At 35.5% G+C, this 20,939-nt stretch overlaps 1 pseudogene; it reads right to left on the minus strand.

Annotated features, from left to right (window-relative positions):
• Window positions 1–954: 954 nt before the first annotated feature.
• Window positions 955–20,939, minus strand: part of LOC103010719 (protein lin-28 homolog A-like) — a 34,667-nt pseudogene continuing 14,682 nt past the window's right edge.

Consider the following 20,939-nt stretch of genomic DNA (forward strand, 5'->3'; position numbering starts at 1 on the left):
AGAGAACACTGTGGCAGAAAAGCCAGCTCTAACTGGCAAAAATGAGGTAGTTCAATAGGCTATATGCTCCAAATAGTTGTTCTCTCTGGTGATATAGAAACAAAAAGTATTCCTGCTGTGCAGACCCGGAGCTGCTGCCGACTTATCCCTGAGATTGCTCACGTACCTGAGAACACAGTGCAGGAATGAGGGCCTTAGATTAAAATACACAAAAATACAAAGCCAGAACACTTAAATTACGGAAAAAAAGTTAAAGTGCACAAGATATGTCATTCACACACAGCTAGTGCAGTTGGCATCCTGGAGAAAGTGGGACCCAAGGTACAGTCATCCAAGGGAGCAAATAAATAAAATTGTATTGGCCCAGAATGGGGTGGGAATGAGCTTAGAAGCAGCAGGTCCACAGTTGTTCCCATAACCACCCCTTTTGCCTATCATTACAACCCACTGCTTGGGACAGTTCTCAGCACTTTATCCCAAGAGGGGGTTATGAGGAGACAAGATGTGGAAAACCCTGCCTTACGCCTGAGATATTCCCTCCCACAGAATGTAATGGCTTGTGGGTTGGGCCCATCAATCTGGTCTCATGCTTAATCTTTTCACTCTGGCTGGGAAATATTCTTCCAAATCCTTCTTTAAGAGTAAAACAACTTCTCTATCCAGGCCACTTTCAAAAGCTGAAGATTCTGCGGGTGGAGACTCAGATAAAGCATGTAGGTAGGGTTACCCCCCCAGAGCCCTCATGTGCATTTGGATAGAGCATGACTGGAGTTCCTTTGCCTCACCCCTCCCCCCACCAGGAGGGAAGGGGGGGATGTTGTGGACCCCGGCCTGAGATATATGACAGTGCCAGCTGTCCCCTATCCACGCTGTCCCCTTGTCTCTACTCTGCCGATTGATGCCTGCTCCTCAGAACTTCCTGATCACAAAAGGATAGCCCCCATCCACTGTGGCTCAACTCTGTGCCTCTGGGCGCATGGCAGGGCTATGGATCTCTTCTTCCTCCTCCCGAAAGTAGGCTGGCTTTCCCTGTGAGCTGGGAGCCTGCTGGACCTTCAGTGGCCACGAGGCCACCAAATGGTTGATGCTCTAGCAGAAGTGGCACTTCCTGGGATGGTGTGGCTGTCTGCATCCCTTGGCATGATGGTTAGACCTCCACAGTTGTACCACCTGTCTCCCTGTGATCTGCTTTTCTGTATGCTCTTCCCTTTGGGCCGCCTCTCGCTCCCAATACGGAACACCCCACCAGGGCCGGTGATTCGGAGAGATTCCAGGCCCTTGTCAGACCTCTTAAAGGTGAACTCCACGGCCTCACCCTCTTTTAGGCTCCGGAAGCCCTCCGTGTGCAGCTTACTCTGGTGCACAAACACATCCACGGGCCGGGGGGCGGGGTGTTGAGCGCGACCCCAGCACAGGAGGTCACGGACGGGAAGCCGAACCCCATGCGCACAGTGAGCCACTTAGAGGCGCGGGCGCCGTGCGGCAGCTGCGGCTCCTCCGGCGCCGCCTCGGGTGCAGCGCAAACTGCGCAAACCCGCAAACTGCTGGTTTGACACAGAGCCCGTGGTCTTCGGCTGAGCCCGCGGCCCTGGGGCCCCTGGTCGGGCGGCCGAAGGCCCCAGAGAAGTTGGGAGGCAAAGGGTTGGCTCGGAGAAGAGGCTGCTACATCTTCCCCAGCACAATAGACGTGGGAGGGCCCACCCATGTAATTACTTCCGATATCGACAACTGATTAATTTTTCCAGTCTTTCAAATCTGTGAATAAAGTATCTTTGGAGAACGTTGCTGCTTGCTAATTACTTTGTACTATATATTCTGAGTTACTACAGTGCACTTCTGCATATATACCTTTATTATAGGTTTCCTATCCTCCCTCTGCCCCATTCCTACTAGATCATTTCTCCTTAGCTTGTTACAGATATTCTGTGCATGTAGGTCTTGTGTGTGTGCATCGCATAACTCTGTCTTTTTATGTATACAGCAGGGGGGGTTGGTGATGGTAGTAGACAGTTTCATGATGGAAAAAATAATCCTGCAGTCTTTGGGTTCAGTCCTTACTGTAGTTTATTTTACTGGTAATGAAGGATCAGAATTTCAAAGAGTCAGGGAAAGTAGAGCACGTTAATGGTCAGCACAATACACGTATTCTACAATACAAAGAACATAGCAAAAGTCGCAGAAGTTGTGTAGCACAAAAACAAGAAATGAATTAGGGAATGATGGGCTGAAGTTGAGGAAGATAACTCTGCTTCGGGAGGCAGAGCTGTCGCATGGTCTGGGGATCTGAGGCAGAGATGTGGCAGAAGCAGGACAAAGCCAACAGTGTCACAGAACCCCGGGCCAAAGCTTCAGTATGCAAATGAGCCACAGACCCTTTACAAAAGGAGCTCTCCTTTCAGGAAAACGGACAATTCTAGGATGGGCCTCACAGAGCTCAGAAGTCATAAAATTACATTCAACCTAGAAAAAATGTGGATGTCCATCAACAGGGCAAAATTTGACTAAATTACAGTGAACAGATGACTATACAGCCATACATAATAATTTGTTCCACATATGTTAGGATATATGGAGAATTATGCAGCCATAAATAGCAGTTTTTATCCATATCTGTGGACACAAATAAATGTCTAAGATATTTTTTCCCAGTGGCACAAAGAAACAAGTTGGAAGGGTAATACTTTATACATATAATTATATATTTGTAAAAAATATATATATATATGTCTGTGAAGAGTGAAGGAGAGAGAAAAAGAGAGAGAAGGAGGCAGAAAAATAAATCTCAGGCCCTGAAAGTGGATTTTCTTGGTGGGAAAGTAAGAGGAAGCTGGCAAATTATCATATTTGAAGTGTATGGAGACTGTTATTCAATTCCAAATTCATATTTACTTTTTTATAATTTAATAAAGATTATGCAAAAATATAAACAATCAAGTATCTTCCTGATTTTATTATTTGCTTTTAGCTTTATTCATGGTCTTTGTGACATAGAATCTTTCAATTTCCCTGCAGTAAATTTGTCAAGCTTCATTCTTTCCTTGGATTTTATGTTTTAATATGTCTTCAAATTATTTCAATATTAGTGTTTTAAAACTGAATTTGTTTTGGCATAAATTGAGGGACATGCCTCAATGTTTGATGCCTTAATATTTGACTCTAAACAATTGTATCAAGTCTGTATACTCTGCATTCAAGTGGCATTATAACAAATATCTTTTCATAATAATCAAACTCATTCAAACTTAAACCATACATTTCTCACTGATCATATTCTTCAAATATATGCTATTTTAGTCCATTCAGGTTTCTATAATAAACTGCCATAGACTGTGTGACTTAAAGAACATTTATTTCATATAGTTCTGGAGGTTGAGAAGGGCAAGAATAAGGCACCTGCTGACTTGATGTCTGGTGAGGGCCCCCTTCCTGGTTCGTAGACAACTGTTTTCTTGCCGTGTCCTCATATGGCAGAAAGGACATAAAGTCATTAATCCCATTCATGAGGATTCTACCCTCAAGACAATCATTTCCCAAAGGCTCCACCTCCTAACATCATCACATTAGAGATTAGAATTTCAACAGAAAATTTTTGAGGAGATACAACATTCAGTCCATAACACATGTCATAGATTTAAAAGTTCTAAAAATTATTTAAATAACCATTGAATTAAAAAATGCATACTGATTCTAGTAAGAGTATCAGAAATAATTTTATATTTAATTTATATATTCTTTTAAAACATTATTTATGTTAAGTAAATTATATGGGGTGTTTGTGTGTGTATGGTGTGTATGTGCATAGGATGTGTACGTGTGTGTGTTTGTATGTACTTATATTAAAGAAAGTTAAGAACTAAGGTAGAAAATTTAACTGATTTTTCTGGCTAAGGGTACATTCCCAGTGCTGATGATTTCTCACTTGGAGGATTATTAATGAATCTGAAAGAGTTACCAAATTGAATCTGTAATGATCTTTTATAATCTTCAGTTTTAATTCTCTTCATGGAGTTGTAATTTATATTTTATTATACATTAAAATTAATAATAGTACATTTTAGACATTTGTTACACTTGGGTTAATATAATTATGTACTCCCTCTAACAAATGCTACCCACCACATTTCTTCAACTACCATCACCCTATGAAAAATTAACTGGTGTTTTGAAAAAATAAATATGTATCTTTTTACACAGACTAAAGTTTAATTTTAAGTTACAAAACCATGCATAGTGTTCTTTCCTTGTGTTGAAAATATAATCCATATTGTTAGTTCCTATTCAGATGAATTAGTTCTTCATAAGCTTTGATGGGTATATCACTTAGTAGATTAATGTAACTTCAGCCCATTACACATAATGGTGGTCAAATTAATTCACTAAAACTCTGACCACATTCTGGATAGTAAACCAAGGAAAGATTAATCAGCTTAGTACTGTGCATCACATTACACTTAGAAGTGAATCATATGAGTGTAAATTATGCAAATTATTCCTATGTCTTTTCAAAATAGTAGCAAGTATATTGTGCAGTTTAACCATTGTAAATTCTATAATTATTAAAGTGTTTCCTTTCTCACCAATTCTGTTATAAAAATATCAAATGGTTATAGTAAATTGTGAAATCATATACTTTATAACTAAAGAAAGTATACTTTGATGCATTCATAAATGAAAGCAGTTTAATTGCAACTGTAATAAATAAAGGTATTGCAAATCTGTTTAGTCAAATAATCCAGTAAAATAGGTTAGGAATATAATTATTTTGATAAATTTTAGTCTGTTCAAAATATCATTAGGGAAGATATTATGAAATGAATCAAAAAATAAAACCATAAAACATTTTAAATTGTGTCAGACCATATCTCTATTTATGCCTTTGATTCAAAACCAAAGTATTGACAGTTTCCACTATTTCTGATTACTTAATTTTACTTCAGAAATATATAAATGTGACAGCCTGGAACAAAGGAAAGAAAAGAAGAACAGAGTCAAGGCCCTGTGCTCCCAGACCAAATTTGTCTCTTATTTTTTGTAAAACATTGAGCAAGTTATTTAGTCAAGTGAAATATCTTTCTTGGAGTGTAAACAGAAATAGATGGATAAACTTCAAAATCTGAATAAATTGCAGAACAGTAGGGAAATGGATGAAAAACATGATTTCCCCAAAACTCTCAACAAATATCCATCAGAGAGTCAAAATGTTTTAATACTATTAACATAAGAAAAACAAACTTTGATTTCCACATTGCCTATTGATTATTCAGTATCAAATTGTATTTTGAACATATGCTGTGTTTGTGTGACACTTGTGTTTCATTATCATCTTCTCAGTCATCCACCCACCCATCCAATCATGTATTCATTCATCCATTTGTAACAGGACTGTATCCTGAAATGTTCATGTTTATGTTACTCTTTTTGAACATTCACATAAATGCCGTTCTACCCACGTTACCTCTAGGTGTATTATGGTTGACTTACTGAGAACGCAGAAGTGAAAGCTTTAAATACGAATAACTTGAGTATCGAAAAATAGACTCTTGAAAATCAAAAATAAAATGTCATGTGATTAAAAAAATGACACATATTCTTTCTGAAAGAAAATAATGTCATCAGCTAATCCTTCAGCCCCATTGCAGATAAGATGATGAATTTGTGGACTGGGAATTGTGAAGAGAAAGACATGAATCATGACATTAGTTTGGGCCAAGGAGCTGCAAGCAATAGGGTTTCACATGGTGGTAAGGAATGAACATTAGAGACAAAGGTAGGATGCTGACCAAGATCCAACCAGCCTCAGAGAGCCCAATGGAGTTGCAGTCACATATGCATACCACTAACTAACATTGGGTAAACACCTCCTGTTTCCCTTGCTGATATTTTTGAGCTATGCTTCTCTTTGGTGTGGGGAAGACCTTCTCCCAAGAGCTGGTGTCATGTTAATTAGGGATCATGCAAACAAACTACACCTACTGCTGAGACTTGGCTAAGGCAAGCAAAACAAAACCACTTTTTTTTTTTTTTTTAAAATACATTTGCCCTTTCTTACTTCTTTTCAATCACCCAGGAAATGTAACATTTCAGTACAGCAGTGTTTTTAATCAAGGAAGATTTTACTGAAGGGGAAAGGAAAAATCACAACATTTCTCTATCAATGAAACACATTCTTGTTGCTCTTTCAGTAAAAATATTTTCATCAACTTAATGTCCAAACCCTACAGGAACAGGGCACACAGTCACAAAAAAAAGAATCTTTAGCTCATGGATATTATTGCCTGGTTAGTGGAGTCAAATATTAAACTTTAAAAATATGGAATTACTCACAATTACAAATTCTGGGAAATGTTATGAAGGATGCGTATAGGGTGATATCAAATAAATAGGGGGTAGATCAAAAGAAACTGGCTTGGGGGCAGTACTAGAATATTCTGATTTGAGGAATGATCAGAGAGTTGGGAAGTTTTGACTTTAGGATTCTCCCATGGATTCTAGCCCAAAGGTGGGGCTATGAAATCTAGGTTTCCTAAAAAGCACCAAATTACAGTGGGGTGGCAATCCATATGAGCAAAGTGAAAATAAATAATTATGAAGATGGAGTGGAACCTCAAACAAGAAGTAGTAATAAAAAATAAAAGTCAGTGGAGATAAAAAAGGTTTGGAGTTTATTTGGAAAAAATGAGTAGTTGGTTTAGAATTGATGCCAGTATTAAGCAGGGTGCTCCAGAAAACCAATATGATATATCTATATCTGTATCTATATCTATATCTGTATCTGTCGATCTATGTCTAGATCTATGCACACATATATACACATATATGTATTTATATGTGTATGTATTAAGAGTTTTTTTTCTGTTTTAAGGATTGGCTCATGTGATTGTTAGGGCTGGTAAGTACAAAATTCATAAATCAGGCCAGCAATCTCAAAACTCAGGCAGGGATTGATGTTGGAGTCCTGAGTCTAAAATTAGGTAGCTTGGCAGGCTGGAAACTTGGCAGGAGCTGACATTATAGTCATGAGTAAGAATTTCTTCTGGAAAACTCAGCTTTTGCTCTTAAGGCTTTCATATGGTTGGGTGAGGCTCACTCACATTATCAAAGGTAATCTACTTTGCTTAAAGTCACTTGTAGATGTAGATGTTAATCCCATTGCAAAATGCCTTCACAGCAACACTTAGTGTTTAATTAAATCACTGGGTGCTATAGCTTAGTCAAGCTGGCACATAAAATTAACCATCATATAGCATAAACGGTAAGAAGAGGAAGGTGTGGTAAGTGGTGCTTATCAAATTCAAAACAAATAGATTTTTTATTTTTCATATTTCTCCATCTCAAGTATCTAGTTCTAGTTCTGTAATTTATGTTTATATTCCCTTCAGTTATTTCCTGAAAATGCCTTTACTCCAGTCAATGTTTTATTTTCTTTAGTCTTAGAAAACTTTCTAATTTTGTCTTATTATTTCTTAATATCTGACTGACTTTATTTCTCCTTTTCACCATAAAATTATCAAACTTTTCACAATACTTAGAAATTCTATGTACTGTATTTTTCAATATTATAGTTAAATGTTTCAGTCATCTAATTTGAATCACTCTAAATATTGATTTAATATATTAGAGGCACATTTTCCAGTACATTATTAGTTATATAAAGTAGTGTAAAAATAAAACATATGGTTCTATTTTATTCAAATTAAAAGTCATAAGAAAGCATAAACACATTAAATAAACTTAGAAACAGCTTGTATCAAGAGTAATAAATAAAAACTGGATCTTTAATACACACAAATTATATAATATTAATTACAGGTCTTCAGACCAGATATTTTTATTTACCAAATGAGTTTAGGTTAAAGGTATTTTCTTCAAAGGAACAAGAAAAAAGTCTAATTAGTTATTTCACTTAGAACTAGTACAAATGTAAAAATTTGGATTTCCTAAATATCATTTTATTGTATTATCTATTAATAACTTTGTATACTGTATTATAAAGCTTACTTATTCAGTATCACATTAACATTGGTTATTGATATATATATATATAAAAAACAAAGCACAGGCCGTGATCTTATCTGCATGCTTCTAGGTATGTTTCCAGTGTCACTATTCCTAACAATTGCTGCCCCCAAATTCACTTTCATATATGACTTCATAATATGAAGGCCAAAACAAAGTTAAATGCCAAAAGAGTAATGTAAAAATAGTAATAAACATTTTTTGCAAATTTGCTTTGTTTTGAAAATAAGGCTAAGATAGCTTCATGGTATGCTATGAAGCAGGCATCATTGTTAGCACTATTTTTCAGCCAAAGAAACAGACATTTAGAATTAGTAAATAATTTTTTATGGTTAAAAGAGGTCATGTTTCAAAGCTGAAATTGAAACCAGGTAAGCATTAACCAAAACTTTAATTGTAATCGAAGTTTCCATGGTACTATAATCAAACAAACAAACAAAAAATAAAATAAATAATTCTAGCCATTACATAATTTGAAAAAACTATTATCTAATCAAGTTTCAATAATTCCCTTTGTGCTAGAAATAATATATTAGCTTAAGTGAACAAATGGATTTGCAGAAAATTTGTCCTTTTGCAACCAGACTCTCAGGATGACCCTCATGATCTCTATTTTCTGATATTCATGCCTTTATGTGATCTCTTTCGAATGTCGGTAGAACATGTGACTTGCTTCTAATCAACAGAAAATGAGAATCATGTCAGGATATATATGATTATGTTTTTGCTACTAAATGATTGCATTTCATAAAATTGGAGAACCCATCTTGATGGAGTTTCTCTCTCTCTTCCTTGCTGAGTTTGAACAACCAAGCAGCCATTTTTGGAAACCCTCTTGGCAAGTAACTGTGAGAGGCCTCTAGTCACTGAGGGAAGTCATTGCCTGACAGACAGAAAGATGATTGAGTCCTCAATTCTAAAGATGCAAAGAACTGAATTCTGCTAAAAATTTGAGTGAGTTTGAAAGTGGATCCATCCCTAGTCAAAATTCAAATGAGACTTCAGCCCTATCCTACATGTTTATTGAAGTCTTGTGAGGTCCTAAGCAAAAGACCCAGATAAACCAATGCCTGACTTCTGGTCCATAGAAAACTGTGAAGTAATAAATAACTATTGTAACAAGAGATAAATAATAGAGCTCCTTAGTTTTTCATTTTAGATTTCTCACTAAAAGTGACATTGGGTTGATGGCCATTCATGAAGTGTCCCTCATTGTTATTTCAAAATGCTTATAAGACACTCTTAAAGATAATCCATGCTCAAGAATTTAAGTATCCCTCTAGCAGAACAAAACACATAAATGGCTGTCTCGAATAAGTGAGGTTAAACTCTATTGATGGTTAAAAAATAGTGTCCTAAAAAACATTAAAGTCAGTGATGGCAAAACAATGAAGGAGTGATTTATAAAGTGCTATCAATATTAAACAAATGAACAAAAAACAGCACTGAATTAATAGCACTAATACCATCTCACTTCATTTTCTAAAATAATCAGGTAATGGTCAGAACCACTTTTCTTTTTCACAGTCTATGACGTGGAGTTAAAAGAGAAAATATTAGGACATGGTATTTCCAGTTCCTCTGCTTTGCAGTCATGGTTGTGACTTGGCTTGGTCTTGTTTCAAAGAAAATAAGTTCAAATAAAGGGTTTTTTGGAGCAGGAGCTCCTGAGATTCCTAAAAAAAAAAAAAAAAAAAAAAAAAAAGATAATCCATGCTCATGTACAGAAATATACCACAACTCTGAAAATAAAAACAAAAATATCCTATATGCTTCTAAATATAATCTTTCTTAAATATAAATCATAATGATACCTGTAAACTTCAATGGCTTAAAACAATACTAATTATATGACTTGTAAGTCTATGGCTGTTTTAGGCATTCTCCAGAAACAGGATATGCCAGCTCTTCCCACCCCCAAATGTCAAGACAGATGATCGCACACACAGAAAAAGAGGACATACAAAAGTTTATTACTTATATAATGAGATATTTTGGTAAGAGCAGGGCAGGAAAGGTTTCCAAGCTGGCCTAAAAATGCCTGGAGAGTGCATGGAAAGGAGACTGGCTTGGGTTTTCATAGTGGTTAGGGAGCGGCACCAGGGTGTGGCTCTTGTGTGCAGCAAAGGGCTTATACGGTTTTAAATTCTGTGAGCACCACAAGAGGGAGTACACAGATATTCTTATCAGCTTTCTGAGATTTGAGACAGAAGGGAAAGAGGAAGAGGTAAGGCCCAAAAGTTGTCAGCAGCCAAATATCAAACAGAGTCAGACTCATTATTACAATGATAGATTGAGTAGGTTTTTCTGGTTTCAGCTCTGATCCCTCATGTGTCTGTGGCTACCTGTAGGCAGCTCTGTTGACTGCTGATCTAGAATGGATGTCTGGAAAACTGAGCTCTGCTCCAGCATTTGTTCTATAGTAGTGGAAGAGACCCAAAAGGGAGGCTTGAAGCACTCAGATATTGCTACGGCTTAGAACTAGAAACCTGAAACTTTGTAATATACTAACTAAAATAAATCATAAGGTCAACTTAGATTCAAAGAGTGGAGGAGACTCCTTTTCTCGTTGAAAAGCATTGCAAAATCAATTTGCGAGGACATGATTACAGAGAGCAGGATAATTAAAGTCATTTTTGTAAACAATCTACTATAGAGATGACTAGAGGAAAACATTAAACTATCCATATTTTATTTCATGGCACGCAATTTTGAACACATTGAATTTAACTGAAACAAGGGAAAGAGTCATGATTTACACCTCACCATTCAGTCTTCTAAACAAAAATAATAAAATTATACTAACCAAAAATTTAAGTGGCCATCTTTTTGCAATGTAAGTTGATTTTCAATCACTCAGATGTATTTCTTCCCTGAAAGTTATTGAATAATAGTAAACAATGAATAGTGACTGAAATCATTTTAAATTAACCTATTCAGAAATGGCAATTTCCAAGGAAAAGAATGCAAAGCAGAGGTAGGGGATGGTGAGATTTACAGAAATATTAATTAAATTAAGAGGTAGCAGCACAAAGAGGAAGATTCCTAGGAGCAGGGTATCAAAGGATTACATTTTCTCATGTATTTTATCAACTCAGAGAATTAGAAAATGAAGCAGTATTATAGTGATTTTAGTAGTATCTTAAGAGTGCATGTCTGGACAATGCTAAAAAGTACAAACTTAATTGGCTGCATCTAAACCTGCCCAACAATTATAGTTTAATAAAGGATCCCACTGTAATACTAGAAGTTAAATCTAAGTCAAGTTCAGGCTTCACATGCTGTCCTTTGGGAAATACAACACTATGGCTAATCTCACTTTATCTGAAAATTAATTGTATGATACATATCACCAGGGAACTTCTGAAAAGATGTTCAAACGTAAAGGAATGGGTTATTTTAGAAAAGAAAATATCATAATTTGAGATAAAAGAGAATCTTGAACATGATGATTAAATCAACCTATTAAGCAGTAACATACTTAATGGTAAATCACTAGCAGCAGTTTACTGAAAAATTGAAAATAAGAAGGGAATGCCCACCACAGTTATTTAATGATGTCCTGCAAGAAGAGGAAGAACAATGGAAAAGATTGATAGATTTTGGCTAGTTGCTCTAATTAACAGAGGATATGACTTTCTACTTGGAAAGATTACAGGAAGCTAACGTATCATTAGAACATATACAATAAGAGTTGGACACACTACTCTGCTACAACATAAAATTATAGAAGTCAGTAACTCTCATATATATCAATGATAATAGGATAGAAATTGTATGTGTTTAGAACAAGATAGAAACTAAAATAGAATGAATATTCCATTTCACCAAATAACCCAAGTGACACGTTATTTCCTAAAAGTTTCCTAGAAGTTAATTCTATTATAAATATTCAATACTGATCAAAATATAATACACAATATGATTGAATACTTGTCTAAATCAATACTATAAATGATTCTGAATAAGATTTCTATTTAAATATACTCTATCACCATAAGCCTGTTTTTCAATTACATAAAGTTACTCCAAAATTTCAATACAAACACAAAAGAAATAGTAGATGTCAAACATATTTGAAAAAATGCAGGCTAGTTTTACTATCTTATGTTTAAATACATTATTTCTTTATAAAAGGTAAAGAAATGGTGTACTAGAACAAAAAATAAATCTGTTAGATCAATGAAAACCTAGTTGTAGAGCATTTTGTTGAATACAAATGTAAGAGAATATCCACATACTCAGACATTCATACAAACACAAACCTACACAAACACAAACACACACACACACACCCCTAGAGTATAACAGTACTTTAAAATGGAGGTTATTCTTGTATGTTCTATAAATAATAAATAATATAATATTATTGTAATGGTAAGGGAATTCATAAAACAGTGTGATTCGTTGAGTATACCAAGTCTTCAGATAATTTTAATATTCTTTACACTCTATTTTTCAATTTTTCTACAATGAATGGAACACACAATTTACACTCTAATTTCAGAAAAGAAACAATAAATACTTAAAGTAATTTGAAACGTGAATTGAAAACTTAGAAGAAAATAATCATACTTGAAATATTCAAAGTGTAATTTTATTATCAGTAAAAATATAAAACCAAAGTCTCGGTGATTTTGTACCTGAGTTAGAAAATATGTTATGCTTGCAGACTTCCTTGGTATGAAAGAGTTCAACATGTTTAGCTTTTTCTTTACTTATATTCAATTCACACATATACATATCATAAAAGGGAAAAGGAAGCTGGCAAAGTGAACCATTTCCTAGATATTAAAATAAATATAAATGTTCTGGGAATGGAAATCTTTCCATAAATTAGTGGTTCACAATTCTGATGCAGAATTCTTTCAGAGAGACCTGAGGTCAAATGTACGTCTAAAATAACACTAAAACATTATTTTTTGTTTTCACCGATATTCTCTCATAATTGTAGAGTGGAGCTATCTAAATGCTACATGACTTTGATGGGGTAATTGCTCTCATGACTAATGGTTGTGAATGGAATTGTGTACAGTATATTCTTATGTTTCCTAGAATATTCTGAAATAGACAGTGCATAGATAGATGATAAGTAGGTAGAAATATATATATATATTTTTTTTTTTCAGAGATTAATTCAATTTTCTTTCAGAGTTCATACCATACTCTTACCAGCTATGTGCAATTATAACTAGCATGATCTCTGTAATATTATTTTCCAATAATTCATCATTATTTGGAAACCCCCAATTTTTCTGCATTTATGCAGAAACACAAACAATACATAGTTTTCTTGCTTTGCAATATTTTTTAAAAATTGAGGGAACTTTTAGGTATCTGAAGCTTATGTTTTAGAATTTTAGTTATAATATATTTTCTTGCAGTTAAGAATAGATGTTTGGCTTAGAAAGGGAGATTAGACGACTTGGTTTCTCAACTCACATTTGTAGCATCTATGTATAAAGTTGCTGAAGAAAGATAAAATCAGAGTCCTTGCTATTAAACATAGACATGATTTGTGCTTTAAAAGTCAAATATTGTTATACCTTTACAAAAGATACATGAAAATGTATCTGAAGCATCTTACAATTTTTAACTTATATCTTGACCCTGAGTACACATCTTTCCAAACTGCTTTCTAATATAGCTATATTGAGGTATAAATGATGTACAAAAAACAGCACAAATTTAATGTCTACAATTTGATGAATTTGATTACATTCATACACTGTGTATGTGTGTATCACAAAGATTAAGGAAATAAACATGCACATCACCTCCAAAAGTTTCCTCATGTTCTGTGTGTATGTTAAGAATACTTAGCATGAAATCTACCCTCTTAACAAATTTTTAAGTGTTTGATCAATCTACTCCACCATTTGTTAATTGCAGGCACTATGTTGTACCCCAGATGTCTAGAACTTATCCATCTTGTATAACTGTAACTTTATACCCACTGGACAATAAATCTTATTTTCCCTTCCCCATGCCTTGGCAACCATCATTTATTTTCTGCTCCTACAAGTTTGACTATTTTAGATAACTCATGTAAGTGGAATAATGCAGTATTAGTCCTTCTGTGACTGACTTAATTCATTTAGCATAATGCTTTACAGGTAGAGCCAGGATTTTTTTTTTTTCATTTTTAAGGCAGAATGATATTCTATTGTATGTGCATACCACATTTTCTTTATCCATTTGTCTGTTGATGAACATTTGGCTTGTTTGCATATCTTGTCTATCATGAATAATGCTACAATGAATGAAAGTCCTCTTTTTTGTTTAACGTCTTTATTGGAGTATAATTGCTTTACAATGGTGTGTTAGTTTCTGCTGTATAACAAAGTGAATCAGCTATATATATACATATATCCACATATCTCCTCCCTCTTACGTCTCCCTCCCACCCTCCCTATCCCACCACTCTAGGTTGTCACAAAGCACCAAGCTGATCGGCCTGTGCCATGCGGCTGCTTCACACTAGCTATCTATTTTACATTTGGTAGTGTATATATGTCCATGTCACTCTCTCAGTTTGTCCCAGCTTACACTTCCCCCTCCCTGTGTCCTCAAGTCCATTCTCTACGTCTGCATCTTTACTCCTATCCTGCTCCTAGGTTCTTCAGAACCTTTTTTTTTTTTTTTTTGAGATTCCATATATACATGTTAGCATACAGTATTTGTTTTTCTCTTTCTGACTTACTTCACTCCGCATGACAGTCTCTAAGTCCATCCACATCGCTACAAATAACTCAATTTCGTTTCTTTTTATGGCTAAGTAATATTCCATTGTGTATATGTGTCACATCTTCTTTATCCATTCATCTGTCGATGGACACTTTGGTTGATTCCATGCCCTGGCTATTGTAAATAGAGCTGCAATGAACAATGTGGTACATGACTGTTTTCGAATTATGGTTTTCTCAGGGTATATGCCCAGTAGTGGGATTGCTGGGTCATATGGTAGTTCTATTTTTAGTTTTTTAAGGAACATCCATACTGTTCTCCATAGTGGCTGTATCAATTTACATTCCCACCAACAGTGAAAGAGGGTTCCCTTTTCTCCACACCCTCTCCAGCATTTATTGTTTGTAGATTTTTTGATGATGGCCATCCTGACTGGTGTGTGGTGATACCTCATTGTAGTTTTGATTTACATTTCTCTAATGATTAGTGATGTTGAGCATCCTTTCATGTGTTTGTTGGCAATCTGCATAACTTCTTTGGAGAAATGTCTATTTAGGCCTTCTGTCCATTTGTGGATTGGGTTGTTTGTTTTTTTGATATTGAGCTGCATGAGCTGCTTGTATATTTTGGAGATTAATCCTTTGTCAGTTGCTTCATTTGTAAATATTTTCTCCCATTCTGAGGGTTGTCTTTTTGTCTTGTTTATGGTTCCCTTTGCTGTGCAAAAGCTTTTGAGTTTCATTAGGTCCCATTTGTTTATTTTTGTTTTTATTTCCATTCCTCTAGGAGGTGGGTCAAAAAGGATCTTGCTGTGATTTATGTCATAGAGTGTTCTGCCTATGTTTTCCTCTAAGAGTTTTATAGTGTCTGGCCTTACATGTGGGTCTTTAATCCATTTTGAGTTCATTTTTGTGTATGGTGCTAGGGAGTGTTCTAATTTCATTCTTTTACATGTAGCTGTCCAGTTTTCCTAGCACCACTTATTGAAGAGGCTGTCTTTTTTCCATTGTATGTTCTTGCCTCCTTTATCAAAGATAAGTGATCATATGTGTGTGGGTTTATCTTTGGGCTTTCTAACCTGTTCCATTGATCTATATTTCAGTTTTTGTGCCAGTACCATGCTGTCTTGATTACTGTGGCTTTGTGGTATAGTCTGAAGTCAGGGAGCCTGATTCCTCCAGCTCTGTTTTTCTTTCTCAAGATTGCTTTGGCTAGTCAGGGTCTTTTGTGTTTCCATACAAATTGTGAAAGTTTTTGTTCTAGTCCTGTGAAAAATGCCAGTGGTAGTTTGATAGAGATTGCACTGAATCTGTAGTTTGCTTTGGGTAGTATAGTCATTTTCACAATGTTGATTCTTCCAATCCAAGAACGTGGTATATCTCTCCATCTGTTTGTATCATCTTTAATGTCTTTCATCAGTGTCTTATAGTTTTCTGCATACAGGTCTTTTGTCTCCTTAGGTAGGTTTATTCCTAGGTATTTTATTCTTTTTGTTGCAGTGGTAAATGGGAGTGTTTCCTTAATTTCTCTTTCAGATTTTTCATCATTAGTGTATAGGAATGCAAGAGATTTCTGTGCATTAATTTTGTATCCTGCTACTTTACCAAATTCATTGATTAGTCCTAGTAGTTTTCTGGTAGCATCTTTAGGATTCTCTATGTATCGTATCAAGTCATCTGCAAACAGCGACAGTTTTACTTCTTCTTCTGATTTGGATTCCTTTTATTTCTTTTTCTTCTCTGATTGCTGTGGCTAAAACTTCCAAAACTATTTTGAATAATAGTGGTGGGAGTGGGCAAGCTTGTCTTGTTCCAGATCTTAGTGGAAATTGTTTTACCTCTTCACCACTGAGAACAATGCTGGCTGTGGATTTGTCATATATGGCCTTTATTATGTTGAGGTAAGTTCCCTGCATGCTTACTTTCTGGATGGTTTTTATCATAAGTGGGTGTTGAATTTTGTCAAAAGCTTTTTCTGCATCTATTGAGATGATCATATGGTTTTTATCCTTCAGTATGTTAATATGGTGTATCACACTGAGTGATTTGCATATATTGAAAAATCCTTGCATTCCTGGGATAAAGCCCACTTGATCATGGTGTATGATCCCTTTAAAGTGCTGTTGGATTCTGTTTGCTAGTATTTTGTTGAGGATTTTTTAATCTATGTTCATCAGTGATATTGGCCTGTAGTTTTCTCTTTTTTTTGACGTCTTTGTCTGGTTTTGGTATCAGAGTGATGTTGGCCTTGTAGAATGAGTTTGGAAGTGTTCCTCCCTCTGCTATATTTTGGAAGTTTGAGAAGGATAGGTGTTAGCTCTTCTCTAAATATTTAATAGTATTCGCCTCTGAAGATTTCCGGTCCTGGGATTTTGTAACAAACAACAAGGAAGATTTTTAATCACAGTTTCCGTTTCAGTGCTTGTGATTGGTCTCTTTTTAGTTTCTATTTCTTCCAGGTTCAGTCTTGGAAGGTTGTGCTTTTCTAAGAATTTGTCCATTTCTTTCAGGTTTTCCATTTTATTGGCATATAGTTGCTTGTAGTAATCTCTCATGATCCTTTGTATTTCTGCAGTGTCACTCTTTACTTCTCCTTTTTCATTTTAAATTCCATTTATTTGAGTCTTCTCCCTTTTTTCTTGATGAGTCTGGCTAATGGTTTATCCATTTTGTTTATCTTCTCAAAAACCAGCTTTTAGTTTTATTGATCTTTGTTATCGTTTCCTTAATTTCTTTTTCATTTATTTCTGAACTGATCTTTATGATTTCTTTCCTTCTGCTAACTTTGGGTTTTTTTTCTTCTTTCTCTAATTGCTTTAGGTGTAAGGTTAGGTTGTTTATTTGAGATTTTTCTTGTTTCTTGAGGTAGGATTGTATTGCTATAAACTTCCCTCTTAGAACTGATTTTGCTGCATCCTACAGGTTTTGGGTCGTTGTGTTTTCATTGTCATTTGTTTCTAGGTATTTTTTTATTTCCTCTTTGATTTCTTCAGTGATCTCTTGGTTATTTAGTAGCGTATTGTTTAGCCCCCATGTGTTTGTATTTTTTACAGATATTTTCCTGTACTTGATACCTAGTCTCATAGCATTGTAGTTGTAAAAGATACATGATATGATTTCAATTTTCTTAAATTTCCTGAGGCTTGATTTGTGACCCAAGATATGATCTATCCTGTAGAATGTTCCATGGGCACTTGAGAAGAAAGTGCATTCTGTTGTTTTTGGATGGAATGTCCTATAAATATCAATTAAGTCCACCATGTTTAATGTGTCATTTAAAGCTTGTGTTTCCTTAATTATTTTCAGCTTGGATGTTCTGTTCATTGGTGAAAGTGAGGTGTTAAAGTCCCCTACTATGATTGTGTTACTGTAGATTTCCCCTTTTATGGCTGTTAGCATTTGCCTTATGTATTGAGCTTCTCCTATGTTGGGTGCATAAATATTTACAATTGATATATCTTCTTCTTGGATTGATCCCTTGATCATTATCTAGTGTCTTTCTTTGTCTCTTGTAATAGTCTTTGTTTTAAAGTCTATTTTGTGTGACATGAGAATTGGTACTCCAGTTTTCTTTGATTTCTATTTCCATGGAATATATTTTTCTATCAGTCTGTATGTGTCCCTTGGTCTGAGGTGGGTCTCTTGTAGACAGCACATATACAGGTCTTGTTTTTGTATCCATTCAGCCAGTCTATGTCTTTTGGTTGGAGCATTTAATCCATTTACATTTAAGGTAATTATCAATATGTATATTCTTATTACCATTTTCCTAATTGTTTTTGGCTTGTTTTTGTAGGTCTTTTCCTTCTTTTGTGCTTCCTGCCTAGAGAAGTTCCTTTAGCATTTGTTGTAAAGCTGGTTTTGTGGTACTGAATTCTCTTAACTTTTGCTTGTTTGTTAAGGTTTTTATTTCTTTGTTGAATCTGAATGAGATCCTTGCTAGGTAGAGTAATCTTTGTTGTAGTTTTTTCCCTTTCATCACTTTAAATATGTCCTGCCACACCCTTCTGGTTTGCAGAGTTTCTGCTGAAAGATCAGCTCCTAACCTTACGGGGATTCCCTTGTAGGTTATTTGCTGCTTTTCCCTTGCTGCTTTTAATATTTTTTCTTTGTATTTAATTTTTGATAGTTTGATTAATATGTGTCTTGGTGTGTTTCTCCTTGGATTTATCCTGTATGGGACTCTTTGCCCTTCCTGGACTTGATTGACTATTTCCTTTCCCGTATTAGGGAAGTTTTCAACTATAATCTCTTCAAATATTTTCTCAGACCCTTTCTTTTTCTCTTCTTCTTCTGGGACCCCTATAATTCAAATGTTGGTGTGTTTAATGTCCCAGAGGACTCTGAGAGTGTCCTCAATTCTTTTCATTCTTTTTTCTTTATTCTGCTCTGGGGTAGTTATTTCCACTATTTTATCTTCCAGGTCACTTATCTGTTCTTCTGCCTCAGTTATTTTGCTATTGATTCCTTCTAGCGAATTTTTAATTTCATTTATTGTGTTGTTCATCATTGTTTGTTTGCTCTTTAGTTCTTCTAGGCCCTTGTTAAACGTTTCTATTCTATTCTGTTTCCAAGATTTTGGATCATCTTTACTATCATTACTGTGAATTCTTTTTTAGGTAGACTGCCTAGTTCCCTTTCATTTGTTTGCTCTGATGGATTTTCACTTGCTCCTTCATCTGCTGTGTATTTCTTTGTCTTCTCATTTTGCTTAACTTACTGCATTTTGCGTCTCCTTTTCTCAGGCTGCAGGTTCATATTTCCTGTTGTTTTTGGTGTCTGCCCCCAGTGGGTAAGGTTGGTTCAGTGGCTTGTGTAGGCTTTCTGTTGGAGGGGACTGGTGTCTGTGTTTTTGTGGATGAGGCTGGATCTTGTCTTTCTGGTGGGCAGGACCGTGTCTAGTGGTGTGTTTTGTAGTGTCTGTGAACTTATTATGCTTCTAGGCAGCCTCTCTGCTAATGTGTGGGGTTGTGTTCCTCTCTTGCTAGTTGTAGCTTGCTGGTCTTTGAGTGGAGCTGGATCCTAGCAGTGAGATGGAGATATCTAGGAGAGCTTTCGCCATTTGATATTACGTGGGGCCAGGAGGTCTCTGGTGGACCAATGTCCTGAATTCAGCTCTTCCATCTAAGAGGCTGAGGCCTGACCCCCGGCTGGAGCACCAAGACCCTGTCAACCACAAGGGTGCTAGTGTTGGAGGGTCTCTTGCAGAGGGAAGGAGTGGCTGTGGCTCACTGCAGGCACAAGGACACTGGCAGCAGAAGTCTGGGAAGTAATCCTTGGTGTGATCTCTCCTGGAGTCTGCCATTATCCCCACCAAAGAAACTCTGAAAGTCCTCTTTAAGGGCATCTGCTTCTTGTCTCCAGCAAAAACTACATGTGTGATTATTTGAGTTGTGAGCTAAAGTAAATACTTTTTTCCCCCAAGGGAAACCATTTTTACTGAAAAAAAATCTTGTAAAGAAATCATGGTAATTCAGACCTGGGTGTTTTGCAAACACTTTACAGAGAAGGCAAAGTGAGCCACTCACTTTAAGGAAAACAACTTTTTCTGATCATTGCTATTAGCAAAATGAATGCTCTGGGGCAAAAATTAGAATTTTAGAAATTGTCAGCTGATGGTTCCTCAACACTGAAAGAATTTTCCATGAAATAAATGGTAATATTAATAAATGTGATATCAACTTTCAGAAGATCTGTATAACTATTGAAGCAATATTTTCCAAAGTAACAAAGGACAAAATTATACTTGTGTAATAGGTCCATTTACAGTGCAACATAGACATTGATTTCAGTAGAGTATGACAAGTTCATTGGTATGGTTTCATATTTCACTTATACAGTTTTAGCTTGGATCAGGATGAATATCCACAATGATCTCAGAAGCCAATTAATTGCTAATCCTTTCCTGGATTTCATCCTGTTTTGGATTTCCTTTATATCCTTTGACAAAAACATTTTGTAACAAATTGAATGCAGAAACAGATACAGGAGTCAAGTTATCTTCTATTAAAGCAGACTTTAAAGATAGGTGCAAAAACATAAAACAATATCATTTCTCTGAGTAATTTATTGTTGTTTTAGAGAACATCATTTTTTTAATGTGTTGATTGTGTTAGTGATAGGGATAGAGTAGGATAAATTAAATAGTCACTTTAGAAATCCCACTAGGGGATTAAGGACAGAAGGGAATTTTAAGGGAGTTTGGGAGACTGTTGTAAGCTAATGACCACTCGAGAA

This window comes from Balaenoptera acutorostrata, chromosome 2, assembly GCF_949987535.1.
Source record: "Balaenoptera acutorostrata chromosome 2, mBalAcu1.1, whole genome shotgun sequence".
Classification (NCBI taxonomy): Eukaryota; Metazoa; Chordata; class Mammalia; order Artiodactyla; family Balaenopteridae; genus Balaenoptera; species Balaenoptera acutorostrata.